The 11,625-nt window shown below is 43.9% G+C and overlaps 1 long non-coding RNA gene across 1 annotated transcript in view; it reads left to right on the forward strand.

The window, feature by feature from the left end:
• Positions 1–10,227, forward strand: part of LOC125923258 (uncharacterized) — a 70,625-nt gene extending 60,398 nt beyond the window's left edge. The window contains exon 3 of the long non-coding RNA XR_007457974.1: positions 9,994–10,227. This is a non-coding gene — a long non-coding RNA (uncharacterized LOC125923258). The remainder of the gene's footprint in view (positions 1–9,993) is intronic.
• Positions 10,228–11,625: the final 1,398 nt, after the last annotated feature.

The following is an 11,625-nucleotide window of genomic DNA, read 5'->3' on the forward strand; positions in this document are numbered from 1 at the left end:
TTGGTCGGACAAACATCTACCTTACAAAGTAGAGGGGAACTGTGTTCTCGGAAGAAATTATTTTATTTCTAAAAGTAGGAGGAATGTGATATAGTGGAAAAACAATGGGAAGTCCTTTTTGAAGTCAGGGACAAGGGTTTTAATTCCAATTATTCCACAAGTTTATTTTCAATTCTCTGTAAAGTAGGTAGAGGACATGCACCATAAGGGGTCTAGGGAGAAGGGGGCTACCAAATGGTATCAAAACAGCAGAGCACTTGATGTTTTGCCTGGTCGCAAAGACTCCCATATCTTAGCCTGGGCAAAGCAGGTGGCAGCATGTGCTAAGCAAATATTCTGGGGGAATGACTTTAACTGATGTCCTTCAGACAAACTTCTGTCTCTGTTGCTCCTCTTAAAGCTTTCAGTTAATCCTCAGTGGTAAGGAGTTTAGTACTTTTAAACTCTAATGGCTACAATCACTGTTTGCAGGGTATCTATAAACGCTTTATTTGGGTATGACAGCAAAAGTCTGAGGAAACACCCAGTGAGGTCACCGTTTTGAATAGTAGGCTTCTACACCTGTATGAAGGCAAGCTGAGGGAGAGTTGTCAGGCTGGCCCCAAATTCTCTTTGTGGAATTCTTTTGAATCTGCTTTATCTCATAAAGCAATGAGCACTTATGCTTGGGAAACTAAAATCGCACCCTTTTTACCTACTATAGGTTTTCCTCTGTATTTTCCATAGCGAGATCGATATGAAGCCCACACAATAAAGAGGTCACACTCATAGTTTAAGGAGCATAGAAAACTATAAATTCTCTCTGGAATCTCTACGTGACGTTCAAGGTCTGCACTTGGAACTACAGGAGCTTGGGGCTAGAGGTTGCCTGGGAAGGCTGGGACACAGCTCTTCAGGGCTGTGGAAGGAAGGGGTGGGGAAAGCAGTTAGTCAACATCTGCAAATAACTTTGCACAAAGATGAAATGGTAGCAACATCTGAATGAATGTTACAGGTGGCTGAATTAATTAACTCCAAATCCCAACACCCCCAAACATCCGGTGCTGGGATTAGGGAATCAGAGCTAGTTTACTAGTGAATCCCAAATCTCAGACATTATTTGGATTCAAATTGGAACTGTTGCAGAGGGATCCAGGTGGGAAAAAGATTAGGGAAATAGGGTGGTTGGATTTTTGCTTTCTCCTCTGGGAAAAACGATCGACTCTTTTACTTCTTCTCCTTTTGCTTCCTCTCCTTTTGCTTCCTCATACGTCTGTCTCATGCTCTTTCTTCTTTACGTCTCTTCTACTGGCCATCCTTCTTCTTTTCCTTCTTCCCTCTACCCACCCATCTCTCTGCCTCCCTAGCATGGGATGCCTGTTCTCATCTCTTTTCACTCCCGTCAGCCACCCTTCACCACTGCTCTGCCTCCTCTCTCTTTCCGCTTTCCCCCTTCCTCTGTTTGTGGTTTAGTTTTGCTTCAAGGCACGAGTGTATACTGCTTCATGAGTGTCTCTCCATTCTGGAACATCTGATTCAACTAAAGTGAAAAAAGTATGCCAGGATGAAGGTGAACGGCCATCAAGAATGGCAGCGTGCAGTAAAGGAGGTGGTTTCGAGTCTGTGTTAATGTGAAATGGTGAACACCCACGGCTGAACACATCATTGGCAGATGGAGTTTTGGGTTCATGAGGACCAGGCATCTTATCATCACATCAAAGAACATTGGGTACCCTCAGCTTCTATGGCAATGTTTTTTTTTTGTTTCTTTTTTAATGTTTATTTATTTGAGAGCGAGCATACACGGTGGAGGGGCAGAGGGAGAGAGAGAGGGAGAGAGAGAATCCCAGGCAGGTTCTGCACTGTCAGTGCAGAGCCTGACTCGGGGCTTGAACCCGTGAACTGTGAGATCATGACCTGAGCCAAAATCAAGGACGCTTAATTGACTGAGCCACCCAGGCATCCCTATGGCAATGTTTTTGATGGAAAAAAAAAAAAAAAAAAAAAAAGAGACTTAAGGGGAAATTAAGTCAGGGGAATCTATTCTATGTAGAGATTTTAGAAATAGGGGTGAGATGGAGTTGATGAGAAAAGAGATTTTGGTTCCAGTAGAGTCTGCTATTCCTCCCAATTTATCTTCAGGCCTTGTGTCCCTGGGGAGGGGCATTTGCTACATGAACAGTGGCAATTATATTGTAACGAACTGGGCTATGGAGTCAGGCCGACTAAAGTTTGAATTTTCTCTCAGCCATTCATTGACTATTTGACCTTAGATTTCCCAAGCTTTGAAAGGAGGGGTGATGAAACCTGCCTGGAGATAACACCTTGTGAAATGCTTGGAACAAGGTGTGTGTTCACTAAGTGATAGCTGCTGCTATTATCATTCCCAGTGGGAAAAAGGCCTATGTAAATGCTTGGGTTGTGCTTCAAAGACCCTGCTACTGACATGATCCCTTGGAGCTTTCACATTCTTTTAGAAAGAATGGTAGAGTTTTATGTGTCAGTGGAGCAGCTAAGCATGATACCTTAGACCAGGGTCAGCAAACTTTTCCCGTAAAGAGCCAGATAGTAAATATCTCAGGCTTGGCGGGCCGCAGACTCTGTTCCAGCTGTTCAGCTCCGCCGTTGTACCATGGAAGCAGCCGTAGACAGTCTGTGAATGAACGAGCGTGGCAGGGTTCCAACACCACTTCATTTGTGGCTGCTGAAATTAGGATTTCATGTACTTTTCCTGGGCCATGAAATATAATTTTTCATTTGATTTTTTTTTCTCTTAACCACGGAAAACCACAAAAACCATTCTTAGCGAGGGGGCCATGCAAAAACAGGGAGCTGGCTAGATTTTTTTTTTTTTAATGTTTATTTTTGAGAGAGAGAGACAGACAGAGCTTGAGCGGGGGAGGGGCAGAGAGAGAGAGGGAGACACAGAATCCGAAGCAGGCTCCAGGCTCTGAGCTGTCAGCACAGAGCCCGATGCGGGCTCGAACTCACGAACTACGAGATCCTGACCTGAGCCGAAGTTGGACGACCTACCAACTGAGCCACCCAGGCACCCCGGGAGCACTCTAGATTTGACTTGAGGGCTGGCTGCACATTGCTGACCCTAGTGTTAGAGCCATGAGATTCTAGGACATCAGTTTGCTTCCTTCCTTTGGGCCACAGATGGGGACTCAGAAGCACAGAGACATTCTTTGCTAGGGTTGGAGTCTCTCTTGGCTAAGCAGCAGAGCTGAGACTAGGGTGTAGATCTTTTAATGACAGGTCTCCTGACGTTTGGTCCTTGCTGGAGTTTTGCTGACTTCTGCTGCTTCTTTGCTCTAAAACTTCCCTTAGTCTTCATACTGTGATATCCTTTGTTTCTCTCAGAATACTTTCCAATCATCTTGCGTATTGATTGCTACAGAGATGCCATCACTTAGCACGGGAGGCAGAGTCAGATGCCTCAGGGACTGGGAACTTGACAGGCTTTGTCCTAGGCCATATGGGAAATGTGGCACATTGGAGAGCTCACGCCACATCTGTGAGAGAAAATCCTATTCAGCCTCGATGACTGTGGCCTTCAAGAGTGAGTCCAGGGGCGCCTGGGTGGCTCAGTCGGTTAAGTGTCCGACTTCAGCTCGGGTCATGATCTCATGGTCCGTGAGTTCGAGCCCTGCGTCGGGCTCTGGGCTGATGGCTCAGAGCCTGGAGCCTGCTTCCGATTCTGTGTCTCCCTCTCTCTCTGCCCCCCCCCCCCCCGTTCATGCTCTGTCTCTCTCTGTCTCAAAAATAAATAAACGTTAAAAAAAAAAATAAATAAATAAATAAAATAAATAAAATAAAAAAATAAAAGAAGAGTGAGTCCAGGGACTTTGAGACTTTTCAGGAGATGCTAGAAATCTGGATTTTTATGTGAAATTTCAAGATGTCAGCACGATGTGTAAAAAGCCCATGGTGGGGGCACCTGGGTGACTCAGTCGGTTAAGCCTCCGACTCTTGATTCTGGTTCAGGTCATGATCTCTTGGTTCAGAGGATCGAGCCCCATGGCAGGCTGTGGGCTGACACCGTCAAGTCTACTTGGGATCCTCTCTCTCCCCCTCTCTCTCTGCCTCTCCCCTGCTCGTGCGTGCGCTTGCTGTGTCAAAATAATTCAATGTTATAAAAAGAAAAAGCCCGTGATGACCAGGCAAAGCATGACTAAAAAGCTACAGCCAGCCTTCAGGGGATCAGTTTGTAATCTTTATTTGAGACTGTCATTTCTTCACGGCACAACAGAAACATGAAGTATAAATATTTTGAAAAGGCTTTCTTGTTTCATTTAGAAATATATTGGTTAAAGTGTCTTCTTCATGAAAAAGATGACAAGTAAAAATAGTTATTGGAAAGATGACAGCAGTGAACACTGGTGTAGGACAAGCAGGTGGCCTTCCCTTCCCTTTTGACCTGTGTGACGATTGCTTGAAAACAGACCTGCCGGGCAACTCTGGAATTCTGGAGGTGGACTGAGCAGAAGTTGCCAAGCACCTCAGGGATGCGCCACAGATTCTCAATTTTTAAGGCTGTGACTTGCTTGCTTGTGAAACCTTGTATTGCTTTTCCTTCTTCACCAACAAAGCACCAACAATCATGGCAGTTGTTCTGTTTATTGAAGAACGGAGGTTCTCCAGTGACTCGCTTTCCCTCATTTCACTGATACCTAAGGTAGTACGCTTCTCTCTGAGGTGCCGCCTCACCGTGGAGGGTTTGATCTGAAGCGGGGGCAGGGGCAGTAGCCGATTATGGGATGGTGTCACTGGGGGAGAGCGGAGGGTCCTCGCGACAGTGAGAAAGTGGCTGTACAAAACTCAGCTCAGTCACAGGTTCCCGGGTTTGGGTGCTCAGGATAAGCCAGACTGGCCACATGGCAATCATCTGGGAGCCCACAGATTCCTGGACCTCATCCTTAGACTCTGACCAGTGAATCTGGGATCATATGGGGATGTGTACTTAAAAAAATCCACCCAGATGCTTCTGATGCTCAGCCAGGTTTAAGAACCATTAACTAACAGTAGGATCAGGAATACTCTTAAAATTCCCAGAGAAACCCCCTTGGGGGAGTGTGGAGCCCAAGCTAGGGAACACCATGTGAGGGGTGATGTATATTGCTATGGAAGTAATAGACACCACAAAAATTGGCAATTGAGATACAAACAAAACATACGTTCTGTAGATGGAGGAAAGTCTCCATCAAGGAAAACCAACGCTAGAGGGTTCTTGGCCACGAATAGGCAACAGATTAATCTGGGGAACCGTAGTCTGGAAGCACATACCTCCTGTGCCCATCCAAGACTTCTCAGTCATATTTTCCAATAGTTAAGTCTGGGAGTATCTGTAGAGTCAGGATTGTGGCACTTATGAGTTTGTGGGGTCTTTGAAAGAGCAATTCTTAACATTTTTCTGTCCAGGGTATACTTGAGCAGGATCACATTTTCCACCCAGCCTTTCTGTTCTCATCTGTCACTTTAAAAAAAAAAATAACTGTTACTTTCTAAAATGTTATACATACATTAAATGCTTACTTCCCACAATGTGGAAATCACTTCTCCCACTTGGCAGGGAGTTTGGCAGATAGGTACCAACCATGGCTATGGTCAATCCTTCCCCTCCCTGTAGCAAACACTGCGCCTCATATTGAGAGGTGGAGTCCACTCTTCTGTCTGCACTGGATTTGGGGTGGACTTTGACCCAATAGCACGCTCTAGAAGCGATCTGGTGCCTGTAGGCAGCCTCCAACTCTGCCCTTTGGAAACCTGCCGCCATATAGAAGGTTTGCCTGTCGTGAGCCCCTCAGGCTGTGAAGAGTTACCACATGGAGAGGTCATACCTAGAAAGAGTGATTTTCAGTGTTGGGAGTTCAGTCCTCCATGGTGTTCCTACATGTTTTGACAGCTTTTGTCTTGGACTGTCTTTTCAAGGATGTTTGGCTAACAAAGATCCTGGGAGGACAGAGATAGGGTCTTCCTCCTGGGCCAAGGGCAGATTTGTTTCCTGACCAGGGTAAATAGCGATAATGTTTCCTCCCTCGGAGACAAAGTTGGCCATGTTTGTTAGCAGCCCCCTTGTAAGATTTGGAGTTTGCTAAGCCCAGGGTTCCTCAGCTGCGGCGCAGAGCTACTCTGTGAGCGGCAGTTACCTGAGTCACTCCACGTTGCTGCCAGGGGACAGACAGCAGGGGGACCCTGACGCAGACCTGAAGCTTCTGCTGCGCCTGGCACCACGAGTAAGAAGGCCCTCTCTGTTGCTCACATGGGACTTCCGCCGGCATCTCTGAAAGTGCGACAGACTAACTTGTTAGCTTGCACGTGGGGTAAATCGCAGATTCTTCACGGTTCTTGATGCCCGGCCAGCCCCTAGCTGTAGAGGGCAGTTCAGATGCTGTGGGCACGTGAACCGAGGCAGCAGGCATCCGAGTGCCAACCTTCTTGGGCCCTTCGGCCCCAGCAGATGCCACATGAAGCAGAAGAGCCGAGCCCAGCCCACGGTGCAGCATCATAAAAAATAACGTATTGTTGTTTTAAGCTGAGTGTGGGAACGGTTTGAGGCATGGTGTGACTGAAAAGAGGGAACACAGCTGTCATCATCTTCTGAGAGCAGCCCAATGGTTCCCATAGAACTTTCTGCTCATTACTCATAAATCCCCACATACCTGGCATCTTACTTTAATATTCAAATAGACGTGCCGGTGTCTTAAATATCTATATTTCAAGATTGAACATAATGGCTCAACGATGGCCACGGGCCCCCTTTGATGACAGGATAAAATTTAAGGTTCTATCTTCTGCCTCTGATCTATTAGACGTTATTGTCCATAACTTCCCTGCCAGAAGTTTTCCTTCAGTTTTTGTTTTTTATTAAAAAATTTTATTTTATTTTTTTATTAATTTTTAGAGAGACACAGTGTGAGCAGGGGAGGGGCAGAGAGAGAGAGAGAGGGAGACACAGAATCTGAAGCAGGCTCCAGGTTCCGAGCTGTCAGCACAGAGGCTGATGCAGGGCTCAAACCCACGAGCGAGATCATGACCTGAGTCAAAGTCGGACGCCTAACTGACTGAGCCACTCAGGCACCCCTGGGTTTTTTTTTGTTTTTGGCTCTGAACTCTAACTTCTACTGTATCTTTGGGTAAGCATGCCCTTTCTCTGTCACTACTAAGTCAGACCCACCCCTCTACCTCATACTCCTGTTGATTTTCCCTTCTGCATTCTTGCGGCTGTTAGGATTAGTGCTATGTAGATTCTTCTTCTTCTTTTTTTTTTTTTTTAATTTTTTATGTTTATTTTTGAGAGACAGAGCACAGAGAGAACAGAGACAGAGAGACTGAGACAGAGGGGCAGAGAGAGACGGAGACACAGAATTCAAAGCAGGCTCTAGGCTCTGAGCTGACAGCACAGAGCCTGATGCAGGGCTCGAAGCCACGGACCATGAAATCATGACCTGAGCTGAAGTCGAATGCTTAGCCTACTGAGCCACTCAGGCACCCCATCGCTATGTAGATTATTAATCACATGCTGATGTATGTTGTATTCTTAAAAAGTGGCTTCTTATATACAAAAGCAAATATATTCATTATAAAACGAATTCAAAGCAACAGCTCTTCAGATGGAACAAAGCCCTCATCTCACCTCCTATGTCCAACCTCTTTAACTTCCGGCTACTACGTTTTCTGACCTTTTCATACACACCGTGCACACATAGGCACACATTGACATGTGATCATTTTTGAGAATGAAAGGTCGTAAATAATTTTTTAATTATGTAATAAACTTTATTTTTATGTGAAATTACTGGATGCAGATGTCACTGACACCATTCTCAATACTAGAATTAGCCTAACAAGTGTTGAGTTGGGGAGTATTATTAAGTTTGAAGAACGAAAAAAGACTTCAATCAAAGTAATTCTTTTTTTATTTTTTTAAGTTTACTTATTTATTTTGAGAGGGGGAAGGGGCAGAAAGAGAGAGAGGGAGAGATTGCGAATCCCAAAAGGGCTTCGTGCTGAGCATGAAGGCCATCGTGGGGCTCAAACTCATGAACCGTGAGATTATGACTTGAGCGGAGATCAAGAGGTGAGCGCTTAACTGACTGAGCCACCTGGGTGCCCCAAAGTAATTCTTATATATGCCAAAAACTCATATGTCAATCTGACATGCTTTGGCCAAGAATTAAGTAAGAGCCATGCAGTGGATGTTTTGGGGTAAAAGAGTATGTGTTTTGAATGCTTTTTGATATTCGTTGGTCAATTGCAAAATTTATACTTGTTTATCCTTATTCCTGCAGTGTAAGACAGGGTGTGTTTTCCCCCACCCTGCCAAGATTAGATATGTGTCTATAAACTTTTATACATACATACATATACATATATATATATATGTATATATGCATATATACATATATATTTGGGGATACAAGTTCAATACTACTTAGTTAACAGCCTAGTGGCTTATGCTATACAAAGAGCATTCACAAATATGACCACCTCTGATCTTTACAACAATGCCAGGAATAGGAAGGGTCTCACTTTATAGAAGAGAAGATCGAAACTCAGAGAAGTCAAATAGCCCAGGCAGTTTGCACAGTTTGCAAGAGAGCTCAGAAAGGGTCTCAGGTCCTCTGTGCCTTCTCCTGTGCTCTCACGCACCCCTCCAGAAGTTTCCCCTAGAGAGGACGGTATGGGAGCCGGGTAACCCAGCACTCCCTATATGAGAGGGGGGTGTGGAGTTGGAGAACCCAGTCTCGCTCAGCAGCTGCTGGCCCCTCTGATGAGATTCGAGATGCTCTCTGGAGCTTTCTTATTTGGACTGCCTGTGTGCCCACTAATATTTCACTGGCTTGTAAAGGCCACAGATTTTGATTTCCCTCTTTTAATGAAGAGTAATATTAAGGACACATTGAAGAAAATGTGAAAGATCAGCCACTTTCTTCATTAATCACAGGAGATTCTGTGACCTCAAGGTAGATGGGAAAATTGAGGGAGAACAACAGCGAGCAAGAGAGGGAGGAGGTTTGGTGTGTGTGCATTTCAGTTACTGACTGGACGGTCAGCGGCTGCCCTCCCCTAAGCTTCCAGCCAGCGTTTACAGAGTGATGGAGAGAGCCCCGCCCCTCTGGCATGCCAGCAAGCCTTGCTAATGTAATGGAAATGATAATTATTCCCAGTCCCAGGCATTTCATTTCCTCTGGACTGCAGGGGTATTAAAGCTGATTAAATACATATGCTTTGGGTAGACAGCTCCTCCAGTCACATATGGAGTGATCAGTCGTCTTTGTGCTCGACAGAAGGGGGAGACACCAAGACCACAGGAGCCAGGCCAAGGTGGAGCTGGGGTTAGGACATAGGGATTGAGGGAGTCCAAGTCCTTTGTTACAGGCAAGGCAGAGGCACAGCCCAAAGACTTTAAATTCCCTGTATCATTATACAGATTAAAAAAAAATCCTCAAAAATGTTTATTAAAGTTAAAATTCAAGGGGGCACCTGGGTGGCTCAGTCGGTTAAGCGTCCCACTTTGACTCAGGTCATGATCTCACAGTTCGTGAGTTTGAGCCCCTCGCTGGGCTCTATGCTGACGGCTCAGAGCCTGGAGCCTGCTTCAGATTGTGCGTCCCCCTCTCTCTCTGCCCCTCCGCTGCTTGTGCGCGCTCCCTCTCTCTCAAAAGTAAATAAACATTAAAACAAAATTAAAAAATAAATGTTAAAATTCAACTTTAGTCTTAATAGAATTAGCAATTTCCCTCTCCTTAAAAAATATACATTTGACAAATATGAATAATTTATACCTATTTGTCTAAAATTTGCAATTTAGGTCCAAATGCGTATGTGTGTGTTTTGGATTATAGATTGGAAGGACTAGTACATTTTACAGTGGGTGGGCAATGACTCACATGTCCTCAGGATTCAGTTTTTAAAAAATGTATCTCTTAAAATGTCCGCAACATTTCTCAAAGCCAAGAAGGGATGTTTGTCTCATTCGGATTCCTGTGTTTGTTTAATTCATCACAGCTTGATTTTCCACACCGTTGGCATTAGGAAATAGGAAGAGGCTACTCTAAACAGGCTTTTGAATAGTTGATGCTGGATCTCGAGATGAAACTTTTGGACACCCCACTTCTTCCTGCTCAGCGTCAACCCGTCCCTCCAGGTAGCAATGCAGTAAGAGCTCACAGCTTCATGGGCATAGAGGGCATAGTGGCTCCACATAGGCTGGCAAGATGGGTGTTTGGGCACTGGTTGCTCTGGTTATTCTTTGGGGCTATAGAGAGATTTTGTTTGGGCACATTGTACTTGTTTTAGAACAAGGAAAGTTCCTCCCCACTCCATATACCAGAATATCTACGAGGAGGGAATTCATATAACTGGATACACAAATGTTTTAAAAAATATTTTTAATATTTTATTTATTTTATTAAAAATTTTTTTAATGTTTATTTTTGAGGGACAGAGATAGAGTGTGAGCGGGGGACGGGAAGAGAAAGAGGGAGACACAGAATCCGAAGCAGGCTCCAGGCTCTGAGCTGTCAGCACAGAGCCGGATGCGGGGCTCGAACTCACAAACCTCGAGATCATGACCTGAGCTGAAGTTGGATGCTTAACCGACTGAGGCACCCAGGCGCCCCCCTTTTTATTTTTTTAATTTTTTTTTTATTATTTTTATTTTTTTAATTTTTTTTTAATGTTTATTATTGAGAGATAGAGAGAGACAGAGCATGAGCATGGGAGGGACAGAGAGAGGGGGAGACACAGAATCTGAAGCAGGCTCCAGGCTCTGAGCTATCAGCACAGAGCCTGATGCGGGGCTTGAACTCACAAACTGTGAGATCGTGACCTGAGCCAAAGTCAGACGCCTAACCGACTGAGCTACCCATGCGCCCCAAAAGCGCCTCTCTTTTTAATATGTTAAATATTAAGTTTAAAAAATGCACATTTTTGCCATTATCAGAACTTTTATTTAATTCTTAAAAAGACACTTGTGTTGTTTGTTGTGTTCTAATTTTAAAAAGACTGAGAAAAAAGTTAATATCACCCCAATCCTGTCATTCAGAAATAACCAATGTTAATATTTTAACGTATTTACTTTTCTTCATTCATGACTTTGGGTAGTTTTGCCATCATAAGCATTTATCCTCCATGAAAAGACCTGGAGGAAACTTAAATGCATATCACTAAGTGAAATAAGAATTTACCTTGATTTTCTTATTGTATAGGTGTTTTCCCACATCTTAAAACTATTTTAAAATGTAATTTCAATAGTTTCACACAAAATTAGTTTTTAAAATATTTATTTTTCTTGATTGTAAAAGTACGAACTATTCTTATTAGAAAGTTTGGAAAATTGAAAACATAAGGAATGTAAATCATAAAAGAGCCCATCAGATGATAAACAGTACTTTTGATGTATTTCTCTTTCAATTTCCTCCCCCTCTTCCCTCCTGCCTCCTTTTATACAAATTTATATGTTATACATAAACACATATGCACACACCCTATGTGTGGACGTGTCAAAGTTTGAAAAAAATGAACTGGATGCTTTTCAATCCTTTTTAAAAACCTACTTGTTTGAATTTTTCCAATGGCATTACCAAATTTTTGAAAACCAAAATTTAATGGCTATATAATATTTCACTGTATGGATGT

This window comes from Panthera uncia, chromosome B1 (assembly GCF_023721935.1).
Source record: "Panthera uncia isolate 11264 chromosome B1, Puncia_PCG_1.0, whole genome shotgun sequence".
Taxonomy (NCBI): Eukaryota; Metazoa; Chordata; class Mammalia; order Carnivora; family Felidae; genus Panthera; species Panthera uncia.